Consider the following 21,083-nt stretch of genomic DNA (forward strand, 5'->3'; position numbering starts at 1 on the left):
TTGCCAGAGGATGTGACTTAACAAGGCACATAGAACTTACACACAGTGGATATATTAAAGCTAAACAGGCAGAGTCCCATTTCACAATCATCATCATTTATTTTCTGTTTATTTTGTTTTCAGAAGGGTGAGAACTGTATCTCAGATCCCCTGGCTAGTTTGGTGCCATAGCCACTGATTACCTGTCCTTTCTAATTATCTGTCCTTTCTGTAGTTCCTCTGGCCATTTGTTGCTCTTTGATCGTTGCCTCCTTCACCTGATTTTTATATTTTTCTGGATTTATGGGGGTTTTTATATGGGTTTTGATTTTTTTCTTGCTGGTTGTTTTGTTTGCCTGTTTTGTTGGGTCACACTTTCCATTTTGTTATTTGGTTGGGGTTTTTTCCAGTTACCAGTAGGAATCAGCTTGTGATTTGGATTGTCAAGTTTTGAAGACAGGTGTTGCACATAAAGGTTGTTTTTGTTTTTAAAGTCATCTCACACACAGCTCTGCAAGGCCCTGTGACTTTGAGGACTGTGAGCTCTAACAAATTGTGCATGAATAGGAAACTTGTAGTTCCTATCTGCATTACACACAGCAAAATGTAAAGTGTTTGGAATGGAATCAATTCTAACCTTTTTTTTTTTCCTGCCATGCCATAAATTGTGTCAGATTCATCAATGAACTCGGTTCTTCCAGGATGGAGTGTGCAAGGATAATCCCTTAGCTCCTGTGTGGAGCTGGTGTGCACCAGGCCAGACACAGCACTGTCACCCATAGCCAGCCTCTGTCTGCACAGAGAGCAGGGAGCTGCAGCTCTGAGGAACTCAGGGCTTAGTGAGCAAACACACCAAACCCCTCATTTAGATCAGTTACTTTACTGGACTATTTGTTGCTATGTATTTAGTATATATTTATTTATAGTATATGCTGCTGGTATATTTTTATATCCCCACCCAAAGCTGAAAAAAAAGAACCCTGGCAGTTTGCTTTAGCTGTGAAGTCAAGAGACTCATTTCAACAGGTTCCAGCTTTTCTCCTTGTTTGAATTCAAAGCAAGCAAAAACCTCTTCTGTTGGTCACATCAAACCAGCATAAGTCTGTGAAAGACAGAAGAGTGTAAAAATTAGTTCATTTTCTAGTACTTACAGTCTTCTAATTCAGCCATGGGATAATTATGCCATAATTCACTAGATCAAATAACTGGTAAAAGCAATAGAAAAGAAATTTTTTTAAAGCTAGGTTTAACAAAAGTGGATTAATTTCATAAACAAAACCATGTAGTAAAAATACAGTAATTTAAACTTCTCAAAGCCCTTTGATAATGGAGCCCTGCACCCCAGTCATGTGCAGTGCAGCCTCAGCTGTCCCTTTGAGCCCAGAGCTGCCAAGGATCAGGGCTGGGATGAGCCTTCACCCAAAAGTGAATCCAAAATCAGTCGAGAACAGGGCTCACACACAGAGCAAAGTCTAAAGGCCAAGCCCAAACCTCCATCAGGTTGGATTTGTTTAAACACTGAATTGTAGAAAATTTGCTCATCCTGTAACATCATTATTACCATGAAACTTTACATGAGCTGCTAAATAACCACATTCCCATCCTGAAATGCATTCCCAAATATTGTTGTGAACTTGCTCTGCCTCTGCCGCTGCTCCTGGGGCTGCTCTTGGCCACGCAGCCTCAGTGGGAGCCAGCACTGGCTGCAGCCCCAGCGGGCTCCCCAGGACAAGGCCCAGCAATTAAGAGGCCAATTAAAGCACTGGGCAGCAGCAGAACCCTTATCAGAGTTATTTGGACAACAGGGACTTGCCACAGCTCCACAGCAGCATGACCATGAGCCAGGCTACCAATGCAATGAGCAGAGTTTTAATAAAACTGCAGAGAAAAATCAGCAACTTACCGTCCTATCTGATAGAGCTTCCGAATGCCAAAATAGCAGCAGAGCAGGACAAGTGGCACAGTGAACATTGTCACTACTGTGCCGATCATGCAGGACCAGCGCACATCCTGGGGGCAGACAATTCTTGGAAGGCGCGCTGGATCCTGAGCATCTATTCCTGTTTCAGGGATAACATCTGTGGGAGCAATGGGGAGCGTGAGCCCGTGCTGGGCTCCACTGCTGAGCTGGCAGCTCGCTGCATACGGCCAGGACGTTCTCTGTTTGCCCCAGAGCTGGGGCATGCAGGCACCTTGGCACCCCTTGGCACAGGCTGTGCCACCCAACAAAGCCCAGGAGGCCGGGAGGAGAGCCCGGGGCCAGCGCAGCTGCTTGGGCAGTCGCTGCTTCCAGGGAGCCGCGCCCAACCCATCCCTGAGCAGCCACTGCCAGCCCCGACCCTCCCTGCCCCGTGACAGCTCCCCCAGCCCAAGGGGACAGAGCCAGGCCCTGTCAGGACACACTGGAGCCCTGCTCTCCCCCTCTGCCCTTTCCCCACCATGGTCACCCCTTGCAGCCCCTCCCAGGTTTCGGGCGGTGTCTCCCACGGAGGGATCCCAGCAGGATTGCTCAGCCTGGCTGAGCCTGGCACAGCAATCACCTTCTGTGGCTCTGCCTGGCATCTCCTCCCTTTGTGTACCAGGGGCTGGCACGGAGCCATTGCTTCCTCCAGGAAGCGCTGCCTTCACCAAGGCCTTTTGGTCCACCTCTGGAGAAAGGAAGAGGCGCAGCTGGATCAGATGGAACCATTCCCCATTGGGGAGGGGGCATCTTCAGTAAGTAATATTTGTCAAAGACATGGATAAGGATCAGGAAAAGGCCCAGGCTCTTGGGGTTGCCACGGGGCCCTCCCTCCTCCAAACAGCCACCCCTCCTGATCTACCCTGAGACCAGGAAATTTCAGGGATCTCAGGATGTGCATGGCCTGTGGGGCACTTTGGGCTCCCTGTCAGATGATGCCAAATGCCTTCCTGCAGAGGCTGGGGAGAAGCTGCAGCCAGGCCAGGCTGGGAAACAGCCCTGCAGGCTGTGACAGCAGCAGTGGGACAGCGAGGCTGCCATGGATCCCTTCCCGCTGTGCCGGGCACGGCGTGTCCAGATGTGCAGAGAAAGCCCCCGGCTGCTGAGTGTCAGGAGAAGGCTGAGGGAAATGCACCCACCACGGCGTCTCTGCAGATCACTCAGCATCTGGTCCAGCAGTTTGGCTGCCTCCAGGGATTTCTTGTTTCCTGTTTCTTGGGTCTTGCCTGTTGGTGGATCTTAGAGCAAAGTAATTCAACTTCATGTGGATGGATTCCACAAAAGCAGTGCTCAGCTTGTGGGGTCAGCAGGTACACACTACTCAACTCCTGCTATGGGAATTGGATTTGGACACAGCATCCAGCCCTGGAGCTGCCAAAGTGCTCCCTGCAGACACACCTGTAACTTAACAGCCACACAAGCTTCTGTCACCTGGTTTCTGCCAGGTTGTCAATGATTGTGCTGTGAGGGGAAGTTAAGAACTTAACTGCAGAAGCTCCCAAGAGTTCCAAATCTTCCATCCAACTTCCTTGAGAAGCCTTCCCAGGAACCTCACCTGGAAGGGAGCACAGATCAGAAGCATTTCCATGGTGTGCTGGGATCCCCTTCTTCCTTAGGGAACTGGGCAGTGCAAGGAAGGGAAATGCAACCACCACGGCGTCTCTCCAGATCACTTAGCATCTGGTCCAGATGTTTGGCTGCCTCCAGAGATTTCTGGTCTCCTGTGTCTTGCCTCTTGGCTTTTGGAAGACTTTAGAGCAAAATAGTTGCACTTCAAGTGTATGCATAGGGTGAGGCTGTGGGAACCAGATGTGAATGGCCATGGCCAAAGCTGCAGAGGGGCCTGGGGGGCTCTACGGTAGCTCTGGTCACTCTCCACACTCTTTCCATGCCCTGTTCAACATCCCTGGAGGGGATATCAGGGCAGCCCACGGCCACTCTGGCTCTCTCCCTCCCACAGAGGAAAACCTCCCTAAAGCCCTATGGAAAACCATCCCCAAAGCTTCCTGGGGAGAAGGGAGCGCTGTCCCAGGAAAGGGGAGCCAGGCCCCCAGCTCACCTGCTCCCTGTGCTCTCCACGGAGCTGCCTGGGCAGCCCTGGCAGGCAGGGCCAGTGCCAGGAGGAGCAGGAGGAAGAGGCGCAGAGCAAGGGCCATGGTGCCTTGCCCTGTGCCAGTCCCGCAGCTCTTGCTGCCCCCGCTGTCCTGACACCGCTGTCCCAATGTCAGCACCACTGCCGCCGCCACCGCTGCTGCCGCAGCAGTTGTGCTCAAGGCCTGACTGCTCGGTGCCTGTGGTGCTGTGCAACCACGGGGCTCTGGCACCTCTGGGACCTCAGAGCCTGCTGTGACCTCACAGCGAGGGTGGAATTTTGTGGGGAGTGGGATCTATGTTCTTTGGGAGGGAGCTCATCCTGCCCAGCAGCTCTGTCCAAGGGCTGTGACACAGTCCCAGCCCAGCTGATCTCACAGCCTGGGGGATGAAGGAATGGAGAGCAGCTCTGCCGGGAAGGGCTTGTGGGTGCTGCTAGATGAGAGGCTGGACATGAGCCAGCAATGACACATCCAAAGGAGTGAATGTTGAAGGAGGTGATTCCACCCCTCTGGTCTGATGAGACCCCACCTGGAGTACTGCATCCAGCTCTGGGTCCCAACACAGGAAGGACATGGTCCCGTTGGAGCTAGTCCAGAGGAGGGACAAAATGATCTGAGGGCTGGAGCCTCTCTGCTTTGGAAACAGGCTGGGAAGCTGGGGGTGTTCATGCTGGAAGAGAGAAGGCTCCAGGGAGACCTGATTGCTGCCTTTCAGTACGTTAAGGGGGCTTGTAAAAAAGATGGGACAGAATTTTTAGTGGGGTCTGCCTTCTCCGGGCAGGCCTTGGCAGCACCGCAGCCCTTCATGGCCTCCCACTGTCCCGTGCCCTCCACGCCTCCCCCAGGCCTGCCTGGCTGCTGAAGGAGCTCCAGAGGAGCCGCATCAAGAGGCACCTCAGAGCCCTCAGCAATCCAGCCAGCAACACACGGGCAGGACACAGATGGCGCTTCCAGGCTGGCAGAGGGGTGCTGGCCATCTCCAGGGACCGGTCTCTCAGGGATCCCCGCCGCAGCTCCGGCCTCTGCCCGCCCGCTCTGTCAGAAGCCTTAAGGCTTCCACAGAACCACCAAAGGCCAAGGGCCTTTTGGCCACTTTCCCTTCCACACCGCACGCTTGGCCAACTTGGCGAGCACAAGCACCCTTTTTGCCCTCTTCCCCATTGGCCTGAAGACTCTGGGCACCAAAAGAAAACTCCTGCACCTCTGTGTATGACAACAGCAATTTACTAATCCTACGGTGGGGTGAAACAAAGTGCTTGCAGAGCAGAGGTGTTCCCTGCAGGCTCAGGTGGCCCCAGCAGACGCATCCTCCCAGATCAGTTCTCCATGGTGCTCACGCAGGACAACCAGCCCCTGCGACACAGGGAAGGCCGTGACTTCCAGAGCCGGCGGAATCCATCTCGCATCTGCTGGAGTCGGGAGGAGGGAAGGCTCTGTACAACTCTGTTGATGTACAGAGTCTGAAGAGCCAGGCATGAGATGGCAGGGCTGGTGTCATCTGTCATGTCCTGAAGGGCTGGAAGAGAGAGGAACAGAGCCACAGTCAGAGCCTGCATCTGCAGGGACCTGGGGAGACCCTCCTGCCCCATCCCTCCCACACGGCAGATCTTGCCATGGCCTGGAGGAAGCAGGAGACAGCAAGGATCAGCTGGAAGGCGCTGGCCACGAATGTCCCTCCCGCAGGCCCCTGGAAGGTCTCTGTGCTCTGCCCACGCCGCCCCTCGTGCGCGCAGGGAGCAGAGCCCTCCCAGCCGGGGCAGGGAACGCAGCTGCCAGCGCCAGCCCCCGCTGACAGCCCGCTGGCCTCACTCACCCCTGCACATGAGCTGCAACTCTCGCTGCTGCTCTCTCAGGAACCGCCCGGCCATCCCTGCCAACACAGAGCCTGTCACGGCCCCAGCCGCACAGCTGCCCCGCAGCGGCGCTGCCAGCCCTGCGGCCACAGCAGCGCCTTCCCCTGCAGGGCTCAGGCCCGGCCCTCGCCGCATCCTGACGCCCAAGGACACGGCTGCGAGAGGGCGGCAGCGGCGCCGAGGGCAGGCGGGGCTCCAGAGCCCCGGCCCGGATGGCGCTGCCGGGGCAGCAGGCGGGGCTGGGGCCGAGCTGCGGCGGGGCAGGGAGGGAGCCGGGCTTGTGGCTCACCAAGAAACCTGAGGGCCGCCTCTCGCAGGGGCTCCTGTGGGCTCCGCAGGTACGGCAGCGCCTGGCGCAGCAGCTCGGCCGCTCGGCTCCTGTCCTGTGCCAGCTGGAGAGAGCGGCAGGGCACGGAGGGAAGGGTTGGCGCGGGCTCTGTCCCTTGGCCCCGGCCTGCCCTGCCCGCACAGCCCTGAGCGGGGCAGAGGGCCCGGCAAGGCGCGGGCTTGATGGAGCTCGGGGCTCCATCGGCTCCGGCCCTGGGGCCAGAGGAGCCTGGAGAAGAGCCCGCGTGGGCAGCCCAGGGAAGGGAGCAGCGTTCTTACCAAGCACTCGCCAAACCTCCACATCTGATCCGCCATCAGCAGGTGCTCAAGATCTCTCCTCTTTAGGAAGCTTAGTGCAGAAAGCAGCGTTTCACAAGAGGCCTGCAGAGCAGCAGAGACCCAGAGATGGCACCGCAGCCCAGGGCACAGGAGCTGCCTCCCTGTGCCAAGGCCAGGAGGAGGCTGGAGCCCATGAGGTGCCCGGGTGCAGGGAGACAGCTGAGCCCCCTGCCAGGAGGACAGCAGCGCCCAGGAGTCCTCACCTCTGCCACACGCATGTTCTCATCGTGGCAGTTGAAGAAGAGTGGCAGCAGGCTCTTGCTCACAAGCATCTTGAGGGGCTTTTTACCCTTGGCCGCTACCAACCTCATCACCTCTTGGAAGAGGCGAATGGAGAGCAGCTGCACATGGCGGTTGTCCTGTTGGAAAGGAAGCAAAAGCCCTCCTCATCAGCTGCTCCAGACCCCTCTGTGCACAGGCCCAAAAATCCATGGGGCCCCACACTTGGGGACAGCACCCAGTGGCCGTGGCTGGGGGCACAGAGCCTTACGTTGTCCAGCAGTGGCCAGAGCGCGCCAGCCAGCCGCAGGGCGATGGGGCTGGGTATTGCGAGGTGTCTGTGCGAGAGCAGAAAGCTGAGCACCGCGATGGTCATCTCAACGATGTCTTCAACTGCATCCCGCAACAGGTCCACAAGGCTTTCTGTCAGGCTGTACATTCTAATGTTCTGCATGGAAGACAAGGCAGGGCAAGCCCACGCTGCTGCTGCTGCTGCCGTGGAGCCCAGGGGCCGAAGGCCTGTCCTGAAGCACTCGGGCAGCTGAACAGCAACGCAGGAGAGCTGGGAGCAGCTGCCACAGCTCGCAAAGCCCAGCCAAGCCCAAGGGGCTGCTTTCCCCAGCCCCACGCTGCCAGCACAGCTTCAGCCGCTGCTGTCTTCTCACCATCGAGGGGTCCTTGCTGAGCTGCACGAGGCCTCTGAGCACCAGGCGAAGCATCTCCCTGGACGTGCTCTGCAGGCACCTTGCCATGATCTCCAGGAGGCTGTCACCCCATTCATTGATGTCCAGGAGGTCCAGGACCTGAAAGGCACAAAGCAGTGACCGGGGTGCCCAGCTGGCAGGAGCTCAGAACTGCACAGGGCTGAGCCAAGGCAGCAGCACAGGGCACGGGCACCGTCCCAGGCAGCTGCGGCTGTGAGAGGGCAGAGAGGTGGGAGGCAGCTCAGCTGTGCTGCCCATGGGGCTCACCTCCACAAGGAACGCCATGGCAGGCAGCTGCCAGTCTGAAATGTCTTGGCTGAGGAGCTCCAAGAGGCAGGAGATGAAGCTGCAACAGCAGATCATGGAGACACAGCGCATCTCCCTGGTGGGGGGAAAAGGCATCATTGCCCCTGAGCCGAGAGGGCAAAGCTCTCCCAGGAGTGACCCACGGAGCTCTGGTCTTTTCCCAAGCCCCCCGTGGGCGCTTTGGGAGGCGGCTGTTCCCGGGCACCCTCCTGTGCCAGCCTTTTCCAGTCTGCTCGTCCGTCTCTTTGTGACAAAGCCCTCTCACCCCTGCCCATGGGAACTGTGTGGGGCACCCTGGGCACAAGTGCCGGGGGCAGCAGGGAGAAGGGGGTCTCACCTGGCCAGGAGTCCCAGTGCATAGTGGTGGTTGTCAGTACAGAGCAGCGTGTCCCAGCCAGCCTTGCCTTCCATGGCTACCACAACACGCTCACACTGCACTCGGCAGAGCAGGACCTTCAGGGTCTGCACCGCAAACCTGTGTGCAGAGCAAAGCCCAGGTCATGCTGGCAGCCCTGGCTCCTGCCTTGGAAGGGATGGGGAGACTGGGAGGACTGGGATGGAGCACCTTTGGGGGTTGGTGGCAAGGCCCAGTTGCTCCTGGCACCCCTTCCAGAAGGTATCAACCTCCTCTGGCGTATCCAGTGCGCTGATGTAAACTTGGAAGAGCAGACACAGAAAGAGACGGGGAAAATACTCCAACACTATAGGTGGGCACCAGGTCAGGTTGAAGACCCTCCACAGTGTCACGGTTGCCTGCAAAAAATGAACCACCCAGAGACAACACTCAGTGCCAAGACATCCGTGTGGCAGGGCCCGAGCATGACAGGGAGAGGCCGGGGGAGACACCTCGGGGTCACCCAGCCTGGTGCCCCTGAACCTTGCCCCTAAGGCAGGTTTCAGCCCAGTGCCTGAGGCAGAGAGATGCAGCTGCGGGGAGGACAGAGAGCTAGCTGCTGGAGAGGTGGCCTAGGGGCAAGACAATGTCAGTTGCAGGAACTCACAGCCAGGGCAAAGACTCCTGTGCTGTCCCCATCGGAGGTGTACACACTGTCCACTGGCCAGGCGTTCAGCACATTGAGGAGTATCTGCAGCGCCGGCTCCGCAGTCCCAGTGGAGGACATGATCACTCCCCACATGGCCGTAGCAGCTCTGTGGGGTCAGAGCTCTGTGTCAGGGGGGTCTGGGCCACAGCACTGTGGCCTGGGCTGCTGCAGGGGCCCGCGCTGGCCGTCAGCCCTGCCTCTGCCCACCGGCCCTCGCTGGCAGCACCCAGCCAGCCCACGGGGGTGCAGGCATCTTGAGGGGCAGGGAGGGAGCGTGGCAGCACGCTCAGGGGCTGACATGGCAGCACTGGCAAACGGAGGAGCCAGAGGCTCCTGGAACTGTCCCCCTGTCTGGCAGTCACCAGGGACAGGCTCTACAGGGTAACGGGCCGGGGAACCCTAAACCCTCAAGGCAGGTGGGGCTGCCGTACCTGTCACCCGATGGGGCCCAGCGCAAGAGAGTCATCAGCACATCGCAGGGGTATTCCCTGGTCAGCTCCAGAAGGGCCTTGTCCAGCCTGTGCCCAGCAGACTCATTGGCCGTGAGCCACTTGTGGATGTACCTCACCATGGCTGGCACCTGCAGAAGGCCCGGGGAGACTTGGACACCTGCCCGAGCAGCAGGTTCCCCAGCTTCCCCTGAGAAGTGCTGCCCTTCCCAGCCTATTGGTCTGGGCCTCAAAGACTGAAGGAACCCAGCAGAGCTGGCTTGAGGCACCACACAAATCCTGGCCACAGGCTGCTTACTTGCTTTGGATTGGAGACACCCTTCTCCACAAGCAAATCCAGCATGGCAGCCCCGGTCTCAGCAGTGAAGAGGGGAAAGTTTGCCAAGAGCCCAGTGCCCACACCGGTGGTCTCTTCCCGCCAAATGCACATGATGAATTCATAGATCATCTGCAGGAGAAGGGCAGGAAGAGAGGGAGAATCCATGGAGTGCTCCAAGCACGGTGCTGGGCTGAGCAGTGACAGCAGGCCCAGCCCAGGTGGGGATGGCTGCAGTACCTGCGCTGTTCTGCGGAAGCGGCCACGGGCAGGGTCCTGCTCTTGTGTCGGGTCCATGGCGGCACCTGGCAAAGAGCGAGCGCAGCCAGGGCTGAGGGGCTGTGGGAGAGGCCGGAGAACACAGGCCAGCCCTGCATTCCCAGGCAGGGACAGCCCTGGGATGCTCCAGGGATGGGGGGTGGCTGCCTGGGGGTTCAGCCCCAGCTCCTCTTCTGTCCTATCCATGGGCATGTGGGACGGGATGGGATGGGATGGGATGGGATGGGATGGGATGGGATGGGATGGGATGGGATGGGATGGGGCTAAGCTGGCCGCAGGCACCAGCCCTGTGGCCCAGCTCTGCTACTCACCCTCCTGCAGCAGCTGGATCTGCTCCAGCTCTTCAGGCTGCTGTGCTGAGGGAGCTGCAGCCTCCTCCTCCTCCTTCACCCAGGCCAGCTTGGGCACTCTGGGTGGTGTCTGCTCCATGTCACTGTTTGGAGTTGGGACTGCTTGCAGGAGAGATGTCTTGGAAAAGCTCCAGATGAGCAAGTGCTGCAGTTGTGCTTTGTGGGCACCTGCAACAGAGAAGCCTTGGGAAGGCTACAGGACACCGTGTCCTGCAGTCTGTCCTCGAGGCCACCTGCAGAGGAAACGCTTTGGAAAAGCTCCGGGTCAGTAGGGAACAAGCTGGCTGTGTGGGGGCTCCTCACAGCACCGCTCTCTCCGTCCTGTCCCGACGAGTGCACCGAGCACTGTGGTGTGGCCGTGTCACCGCCAGCACCTATGTCACGATGTGTCACAAAGGGTCACCCTTGTACGCTCTGTCCCTTTCCTATTGCACGGTGACCACGGTGCACTGTGTCACAAAGAGCCCTAGGACACACCTCCACGTGCCCTGGGGACACCCCCACCCCCCCCCCACAAAGTGGCCCAGCTTGCAAGGAAGACGTTCCCCCAAGGTTCGAGGACAGCCCAACAGGAATTTTAGGAATGGCTCAAACAACAAGCAGATGCTCCTCTGCTCTGCCTGCTCGGGGCCTTCCAGAGCAGCTGCCAGGGCCTCTCTGGGACAAGACCCGGTGCTGGGTGGCCGTCACACACACAGGAGTGTGACACAGACACGGGACGTATGGCCCAGGGCACGAATGCTGCTCTGAGTCCTGGGAGCAGTGAAATCAGCAGGTGTGGTAGAGTCCCTGCCAAAGGAGACCTGCCGCCCCCAAGGCCTGCCAATGCTGGTGCCTGCTCCTGCCACAGAGACCTGTGTCCCCTGGGGACTTCTCTGCCAGAGGACAGCCAAAGCCCGCGTGCACTGGTGTGTGTGCTCCTTTCTGCAGGCGGCTGTTGGCAGGAGCACCTGGTGGCAACACTTGGTCTCTGTCAGAAGCTGTTACTCCTTCCTGGAATGATTTTTGCTTGGAAGTGATTGTGTGCAGTGTCCACGCATCTCCCCAGCCCATCACTGCCTCACACACGAGGTGACCACCAAGCCACTCTCCGGCCATCTGACCCGCAGCTGAGCCCTTCCCAGAGTGCCCGCACCCGCAGGGAGCGCAGGGCTGGATTTGGCCGCCAGAGAGTTGGTGACCCTCGTGAGATCCTCGGTGCATTTAGTTCCTACAGGAGTGTGGGCACCACTGGGAAATGATCTGCATGCCTTGTTAATTGGATGTTCTTCCACCGCTAGCCTGGGGCAGGATCTCTCCTGCTCCTCCTCTCAACTCCCGGGCCTCTCCTCAGCCAATGAGAGAAGGCACCAAAATAATTGAGCCAATCAGAGCGCGCGGCGCTGATGACTCCTCAGGCAGTCCCAGAGCGCCCAGAGCTCCTCACCTGGACTCCACCCGCGCCCCGCCCCCAGCGCCCCCCGCCAGGAGAATTTGGGGAGGGGGGTATCGCGTTTAATCTTCTTTTGTGTTTTTCTAGAGTCAGGATTAAATGCTCGAGAGACGGAATTTCGTGTTTGGACTCAGATATTTTATTCTTATCTATATTACAGTGAGTTCTACAGCACTTCTAGCTAACAGGTCAAAAATGGACACGTATCTCTCTCTACAAGGCCTTTTAAGGGCCAATCTGTCCACTTAAGAACACACAGCTAAATTCTTTTTACTTTTAACCCAACAACCAATCACCTGTGACCTGCACGGTGGAATTTTCTATCCAATTACAAAAGTACCAGCAAGACCCGTGAAGAAGGTGAAAAAGAAAGAAAACTCCACCCTAAAACCTCCATCTTGTTTTTTATATATATATATATATATATATATATATATATATATATATATATATATATATATATTAATATAGTCTAAAACCACAAATTCTAAATTTTCCACCATGGGACATTACACACGTCTATTCAAACTACACACCAGTGATTCCAGTTCTATCACAATTCTGGAAAGCTTCTTCACAGCCTCAGGTCAAAAGCAGTGTTTTCCTGGGGGTCAATGCCTGTCAGCACAGAAAGCCCAAACCCCTCAGTTTCCAGGGTTCCAGCAGGGGGGAGGTGTCAGACCCTGCCCGGCGCTGGCCATGGGGCGTGTGGCGGGGGCCCGGAGCCCTTGGCTACTGTGGGCTGCTGGGGGGCTGCTGGGGGGACACCCCCGGACCTGTGTCCTGCACACACAGCGCTGTTCCAGGAGATGGTTCAGTCCGAGTGTCACTTCATTCACGGCACCGACCGGCTGAGGTTCGTGGAGAGGAACATCTCCAACCGGGAGCAGTTCCTGCACTTGGGCAGCGATGTGGGGCTGCACGTGGGGACACCTCCTTTGGGGACAAGGCTGCCAGGCACTGGAACAGCGACCCGCAATGGATGGAGTACAGACGGGCTGCGCTGGACAGGCACTGCCGGCACAACTACGAGTTGTCCAGCCCGTTCCTCGTGGAGCGCAGAGGTGAGCGTGGGGCAGAGCGTGTCCCCTCGGGCCCTGCCCTGGGAATGACCCTGGAGCCCCTCAAAACCTCCTTGGGAATCACCTGAGACACGTCAGCCCTTCTTGTTCCCACCCTCGGGCCTCCTGCCCCTCACCCCAAGTGACTCCGGTTGCTCTCCCAGTTCATCCCAGTCTCTCCTGCTGTCCTTACAGTCCGTGTCACCAGAGTATCTCCCATTTCCTCTCAGTCCACAGCCATTCCATTCCCTGTCCACTCCCCGAGCAGAAAAATCTCTCCAACCCCTTCCTCCCACCCAATGGGGATCACCAGGACCACGGATCACCAGGACTCTGGCCAACGAGGGTCACTGGGGATCATCCAACACCGATCCTCCCATGGGGGATGGAGCTGGAGGAGAGCACGAAGCTCTTCCCACACTCGGGGCTCTCACAGGGCTTCCCTTAGTGGAGCCTCCGTTGGTGTTGGGTCAAGTTAGAGCTCTGTGAGAAGCTCTTCCCACACTCAGGACACTCGTAGGGCCTCTCCCCAGTGTGGATGCGCCGGTGGTCAGTGAGATGGGAGTTGCGGTTGAATCCCTTCCCGCAGTCGGGGCAGCGGAAGGGCCTCTCCTCTGTGTGAATCCGCTCATGTAGGAGGAGATTGGAGCTTCTCTGAAACCTTTTCCCACACTTGGGACACTCGTAGGGCCTCTCCCCAGTGTGGATGTGCTGGTGTTGTCTCAAGTCGCACCTCCACCCAAAACTCTTCCCACATTCCAAGCAGGTGTAGGTCCGTTCCCCAGTGTGGCTCACCTTGTGCCGCATCAGGCTGGAGCGCTGGCGGAAGCTCTTCCCGCATTCCCCACATTCATAGGGCTTTTCCCCAGTGTGGACCAGCACATGCTGCATCAGATTAGAGATCGTCATGAATCCCTTCTCACATTCCCCACATCTGTAAGGCCGTTCCCCAGTGTGGATCCTCTGGTGCCGGATCAGCTCGGAGCTCCAGCTGAAACCCTTCCCACATTCCAAGCACTTGTGGGGCTTCTCTCCTCCAGGAGACTTCTCCACCAGCTCTGAGCTCCGCCTGCATCTCCAGCCTCCTTCCTGGCTCGAGGAGGGTCTTTGCTCCTCACAGCTCACTAGGCTGGGTTTGCAGCCCCTCGTCCCACGGGATCTCCGGGGCTTTTCTTCCTCCTTCATCTGTTCACACCTTGGGAACGTAAAATTCTGGTTTGGGGAAAAAAACAAGAGGGGAGTGCCTTGAGTTGCGGGTCCCTCCTTGCCCAAATGTAAACCAGGAAATTATTGGGCATATGATGCCTGCAAGAACCTACAAAATACCAAGATTCAGCCTAAAAATCCTCCAAAACATCATGACACAGATAAGAAACTCCGCATAACAGCAAGATTTACCCAAAACCTCCTCCAAAATATAAGCATTCAGCCCCTGCAAAAAATCCAAAGCACCAACATTTAACCCAGTAATGCCCAGAAACACCAAGATGCACCCCTGTGGAAATCGTGGATCCCCCTCCCCGGTCGCCTGCTGAATGTGGCGAGGGCAATGCTCCTGGGGCTGGGGGTTCCTCCTTTCAAAGTGCAACTCAGGAAGTCATTGGGCATCTTGTGTCTGTAAGAACCTCCAAAACACAACGATTCAGCACAAAAATTATCCAAACATCAAGACACAGATCAAAAACTCCCCAAAAAGCAAGTTTCAGCCCAAATCCGTTCCAAAATATAAAGATTCAGCCCCTGCAAAAAATCAAAGCACCAGCATTTAGCCCAATAAAGCTCACAAACACCAAGATTCAGCCCTGTGAAAATCATGGATGGTCCTCTTCAGTCACCTGCTGCATGTGGGGGGAGCAACGCTCCTGGGGCTGGGGCAGAGGCTGCAGATACAGGGAGGAGTGGAACATTGTGCTGCTTCCCGTTTCTGCTCCTCCTCTGGTATCCCTACTCTTCCTCACAGGCCTCTTCCTCCCATTATTCATCTTTCTCCTGCACAATCCCACCTGCTCCTTCCACAGGCATCCTTTGACCATTTTGTTCTTCAACCCTGCTTCTCCTTCCCTTCTCCTGCTGCCCCCAGGCCCAGCACCCACTGCCGGCTCCCTCTTCCCCCCAAACCCACAGCATCCCAGCGCAGGGGCAGCGATGGAGCTGGGGCAGCTCGGGCTGGGGCAGCGCTGGGCTCTCGGCCGCTCCCGCCCGCACTCGCTCCCCACTGCAGCCGCTGCCGCCACCACAGCGCGGGGGGGCCCGGCCTTGGCGCTCCCCCCCTCCCACCTCCCCAAATTCCCCTGCCGGGGGGCGCTGGGGCCAGGAGACAGACGAGTGACAGATCAGGGGGGCTGGGAAGAGTCGGCAGCCAGAGAGCACTGAAAATCTCAGCAGTGACTACAGTGGGATCTTCGGGGACTAAACATGGCAGGGCACCCATGGAGGGTAGAAAGGGAAAGCCAGGAAAGGCTCCTGGCTAAAGGGATGATGATCCCAAAATATCTCTGAAGGGTCCCAGGGGAGCATCTTGAGGAAGTTTGCACATTCTCCCAGAGGTAATCAAGGACATGGACACCCAGGGGGGGCAATAAGGGAATTCGAGAAGGGATTTAGACAACAAGGGATGGAGGTGTTGGTGTGCTGGGAAGGGACTGGGTGAAGGGGAGTGTGCAGGAATATGGTTCAGGCAAGAAGAAGCAGCAGGAATCTATGTGGGAAGAAAAAGGATGATGACAAAGACAAAGAAGAGAAAAATACTGAGGATGGGGATGTTTTTCAGCAGGATTTTATCCTCTAAAGGTGGCAGCTGCTGCAGATCCTTTGTATCCCCGGTTGCCAGGACAGGCACACAAGGAGGTCAGGATTGCAGGGGGTTTCTCTGTGCTGGGCAGCGGCAGGAGCGGGCGCAGAGGGGCGGCACCGGGAGCACGGGCTGGGGGCCTGTGGGGAGCTGCGGGGCCGGGCCGGGGCTGTGGGGCAGCCGGGGCTCAGCGCCGGGCGCTGCCTGAGCCCAGCACCCCCCGGCAATTGCAGGCCCGGCAGTGGCCCCCGGCCCCCAGGAGGCTGCGGGACGCCCCGGCCGCTGCCCGGCCCCGTGGAGCTGCCGGCCCTGCCCGCCGGGGGGGCCGCGTTTGGACACTGCGGCAGGACAGGCACCGGCTCTGGGATACGGGCTGGCCACGGCAGCCACAGCACAAGGAGCAGCAGCACAAAGGAACAGCTGGGAAATGGGGATTGGACGTGCAAGGATCCAGATCAGCTTTTAAGCATTTTCCTTGGGTCACTGCAGAAAGGAATGATTTAGCAGAAAGCTCAGCAGCTGTCAGAGGATGAGCACCCCCAGGCACTGAGGGGGCTGCAGGAGGGGCAGAAGAAGCCCCTGGAGCACTTGGTCACAAAGGCACAGCAGGGGAATGCAAGAAGGGATGAGGAAAAGGCCAAGGGGAAGGCAAAGGCCATGGCAGAGTTTCTACAGCCCCTGAGGGATGAACCCCAGGGCCCAAGGGGGCCCCAGCACCCAGGGGCTCTCACATCCTTACACCATCTTCAACCAGGTGCCCTCCTCACACTGACACCATTCAGTCCTTGATGGCAAAGATGCTTTCTGGGGATGCCCACTTACACAGGATGGTAAACTGGATTTTGCCTTTGAGTGGGAACAAGAGGTAGAAGGGAAAATGGAAACGACATGGACGGTCCTTCTGCAGGGATGCACGGAAGCACCAGCCTTACTGGGGCAAGCCTTGTAGAAAATATCACAAGAATTTACCCCACCCCCAGGGATTGGGTTAATGCAGGATGTGGATGACTTGCTGCAGTCAGGAGGACAAGAAGTGGTAGAAGAAGCCTCTGTGAAATCGCTGAATGTTCAGGCTAAAAAACGTCTTTGAGTATATGAAAAAAAGGAGCAAATGTTGGAGTAAAAGGTAAAATATTTGGGACATATTTTGACTAAAGATTTGTGGTGTATTGACCCGGAGAGGGTCCGGAGACGCTCAGAAGTCATCCAGGACTGAAAAGGAGGTGTAAGAATTCTGAGCATTATTAGGAAATTGCAGGACCTGGATTGAGGATTCTTTCTTCTACCCATAACATTGTATCACTTTCTAAACCCCAATAGCCTCAAGGCTGTGGTATGGCAGGACGAAAGGAAGAAAACCTGAAAAAATGAACGATAACAAAATGATTGGTGCCCCACCTATGGCTCTTCCCGACTCAGAAAATAAATTTGAATCCTAGGTGTCTTATGAGTACATATTAAATTATTGGCTTTTTGAAAATATTAAAATGAATGCTCTATGTTGAAAAACTTTCCTGTATGAACATAGTTTCTTTTAGCTTTGCTATTAACAGAACTTATAAACAATAGTGATAAATATATTTTTTTGGACTACAATATTTTGATGTAAAAAGCTTTTGTTCATTTAACTAACTCAGAGAATGGTAAAAAAGATAATCAGGAAATTCTTCACATTCTTGGACTCTGGGACACCAGAGCCCTAGGGAGGGAAAAATTAATGATTTACAGGTTGGGGAGAATGATTGTGAATAATGCATGAAGGTCTATGAATATGCAACATGTTGCTGCATTTAGGAAGTGTTTTCTGAGTCAGTGTGTGCCCTTGGCTGAAGGCCAAGCATCCGGCCATTATAACCTTTGGCCAGAGCCAGGGCAGATATTCAATTCTCTCCCTTGGAATTGATCTTTGCAATTCCTTACCCTGGGAATTCTCCACCTAGTGCGGGCTGGAGATAAGGGATGTATATTTCAAGCAGCCTGTGGCCAGAATCCTGTCTCTTGTGAAATCTCTGCCACAGGAAGCTGGGCTGGCACAGAGCCTGCCTTGGCACTTTGCTGTTCACAGCATCCACCCAGGACTCTGCCTCTCAATTACACTCACACACTGGGCTGCCTGCGATTCCACTGTTGGAAAATATACCAACTTTAAATTTTTTTACATTCCATTTTACTAGTCAGGCTCGGTTTGCCTTTCTCTCAGGAAAGAAATTCTAAAAGGTATTTTTTATGGACTGTTAGACCACTCAACAGAGATGAGTTTAACATCTCATCAGACTGGGAATAGCCCAAAAGATATCCACAAACATAACAAACATCAACAAAACATCAATGAAACATCAGCAAATATCAAGGAACACCCACCCCAGACAGTGCCCCGCCATAGATGGAGACACCTGGTCTGGAAAAGACTGAGAAGGAAATCCAGGAGTGGGACCTCATTAACATCACAGGAGGAGAAATCCAGGTCCAATAGGAAACTAAACACTAAGAACTACACAACCTGGAAGCAATAAACACTAAACCAATGGATTTCAATGGGTTCAGACTGTAAAATTTCAGGAAAAATCTAGCAAAATTCACATCTCATGGAATGATTTTCTCTGCACGCCCGGTCTATGTGTGGATGAAATTATTTCTGTTGCACACCCTGACCAGAATCAAGTAATGCCTTAACTCTCTAACACTAAAGATATTGCTGGAGAGTTTTTTATTGTCCCTGCAGTTTCAGTGACAAGATTACACCATGAGAAAAATTTTCACATTAATCCTACTTTTAGATTGTCAGTTAGGTTTGGGCCAGGGGTGTGACAACCAATTTTTACTCCTAGGAGAAGAGGCAGAAAAGACTTGATTGCATTGGAATATTTTTCTATATATTTGTGGTGGCTCTTAATGACGGCAGAATTTCGGAATGGATCTTTAGAAGCTCACCTTTAAGTTGCATTTTGCAAACCTAGAAGAGTATTAATGGTGAGGCTTTAACGCATAAACTGTTAATAAAAAATCGTTAAAAAAATAGAAAAGAAAAATAAAGCAGATTGTGAGCTTGCACGTGTGAATCCCCTAATAGCTGCTCTGGAAGAAAATCCTAGTTCCAGGCAGCCAGGAGAGGAGTTTTAGAAATGCAAATTAACATTGCTCTGGAAAAGTGTGGACAATGCCCCAGGGCCTTCTTGCCAGGGGGAGGAATTTCCCTGAGTCCATCTGCCCCTCACCCCCAGCTCTGCCTGCTTGCACAGATGAAATTTGCACAACTAAAGGCAGAGCCCATAGTGAGGATATCTGACTGCAACAGAAACTGGTGAAGCTGCAAAGGGAAACAGCAAACGGAGAATATTGAGCAAATTTCATGAAAAAAAGTGTGGGGGGGATCATCCCTCTCCCCAAAGCACTGAGGTGTTTTTGCTAGTCCAGAGAAATCACTTGGGAATCCAAACATTTTATCATTTCATAAGATAAAAGTGGTCAATTGATGCAGCCGTGGCAGGAGGGAGCACCCAAAAAAGGGGAAAAGATGAACGGCCACCAGAACAAATCCTACAACACCATGGACCAGCCCCTGGGATCCCTAACGAATTCATATCAGGACACAGAAAATCCATCCATAATTTGAGTGGCATAATTAGGTTAAAAAGTGTCCTTGAAATAATAACCAAGGAGACAGCTCCAGCTCCTGACCTTCCTGCTGACCAAGCCGCTGAAATGAGGAACGAGACATTTCACCATGGGATGGGATCAGATTATCTACTTACAGAAGAAGGAGGAGTTTGTGGAAAATTAAATCATTCAAATTGCTGTTTGCAAATAGATGATAACCGAAAAGTGGTAAAACAGATAACAAAGGAAATAAGAAAGTAGCTCATGTACCAGTGCAAAGAGGGAGAGGATGGGAATGGGACACGTTTTCGTGGTTTCCTGGCAGACCATGGCTTAAACGAATGCTGCTCCTCCTCTGACGTGCTGCAGCAACTCTCAGCTTTTTACCATGCAAGACACCTTGCGCCAAAGAGGACGCAGGAAAGGAGATTGAGTCAATGGAAATTAAAAGTTTGTAAAGGCAATTCTTGAGAAAATAAGAAAATGAGGGATTGCAAGCAGTAAGATTAATATCGTAGTAGGAGTGCATATTAAGAGGGACATGCAGTAGGTGGATCGGGAAGTCTGAACTTTCCGAAAACGTCAGCCAGAGGGGAATGGGAGAGGGAGATGCAGACGGAAAAATGAGGATAAAAAGGAGGCTGCGTTTTAGAGACCGCATGGCAAATGCCGCATGGCCTCTCTCTTTGTTCACCAATAAAGTCACTTTTACAGGACTCCTCTGTCTCCTTTGGGCACACAAACCTCTGGCCACGGGAATTTTCCCGCACAGCCCCGGGCACAGGGCAGACACCTCTGTGCCACCCACAGCAACCGGGACGAGCCAGCGCTGCTCCGGCACCGGCTCCTGCCGAGGCCCCAGCGGGAAGGAGACCGCGGGCAGCCGCTCCCGCAGCGCCCTCAGCCCAGCGCCAACACGGGCCGGCACCGGCACAACCAACCCGCCAGAGCCCCCTGCCGCCCCCTCGGCCCGCAGCGAGCCCCGAGCCCCCGCACAACCGAGCGCGGCTCCCACCTGCGCTGGGGCCGCCTCCGAGCTCCGCCGCCGCCTGTGGCTGAGGAATTCGATGGGATGTGTTGCCTTAACCTTTCTGACCACTCCCAGCCCATCTATGCCAGCACTCAAGCCCTGAAAGAAGGTGTGAATAAACTTCGGGTAGATCATGGGTACGACTGGCTGAACTGGCTCTTAGGGCACTGGGGACTCACTGGCTGGGTCAGGAATTTAGTTCAAATAGGTTTGTATGTATTAGGCATCATATTATGCATTGTAGTAGTTATTCCTTGTATTTTACAGTGTGTTAAGAATTTAATCGACAAATCGCTTAAGAGTGTATTTTTAGTTAAAAGAAACGGGGGAGATGTGGATATGGGTAATGCAAATGAGACTGATAGTACTGCAGATTTAATCAGCAAATGCAGCCTGACAACGAGGATGCCTGGCAAGAGCAAACAGAGACCTGACTGCAAGAGGACTGGATCAAGTCTGGGTTATGGGAAATAAGATTTTACTATGTCCACATGTAAAGTTTGTCTATGTGAGAGTTTGTCTATGTAAGGTTTGTCTATGTGATTGCAGTAAAATATTACCAGCCTTCCTGTAAATGGTATATAAGCACATGTAGTGCTCAGTAAAAATTGGATTTTGATCACCATTCAGTGTCCCCGTCTCTCTCTCTCTCATCGTCGATAGTTCAAGTACTCCCAGTGGGTTCCTGGAAAGAGAATGGTGGCACATCTACTGCCTGCTACCCCCCTCTAGGCAATATTCAACTGTTTAGTTCACAGACTCATCTTCCAGCACTCTTAGTGGGGTCAGCAGAGCCACTTCCCACTGGTGGGGGCAAAGAGCACCCTCTGTGCCTTTGTGGTGGGAGCAGACAGTGTTGACTCAAAGAAAAGGTCAGAGAGAGACCAAGCTGGACCTCTGCCTCCTGTCCCTCACCCCACAAGGGAAGAAGGGCACAAAACTGAGCACTTTTAAA

The 21,083-nt window shown here is 54.7% G+C and overlaps 1 protein-coding gene and 1 pseudogene across 1 annotated transcript in view; both read left to right on the forward strand.

Annotated features, from left to right (window-relative positions):
• LOC148217987 (uncharacterized) overlaps positions 1-21,083 on the forward strand; it is a 125,062-nt pseudogene that overhangs the window by 92,346 nt on the left and 11,633 nt on the right.
• LOC148217989 (uncharacterized) overlaps positions 1-21,083 on the forward strand; it is a 233,117-nt gene that overhangs the window by 10,828 nt on the left and 201,206 nt on the right. The window lies entirely within an intron of this gene.

Source organism: Sturnus vulgaris, unplaced genomic scaffold (genome assembly GCF_052056855.1).
Source record: "Sturnus vulgaris isolate bStuVul1 unplaced genomic scaffold, bStuVul1.hap1 Scaffold_195, whole genome shotgun sequence".
Taxonomy (NCBI): domain Eukaryota; kingdom Metazoa; phylum Chordata; class Aves; order Passeriformes; family Sturnidae; genus Sturnus; species Sturnus vulgaris.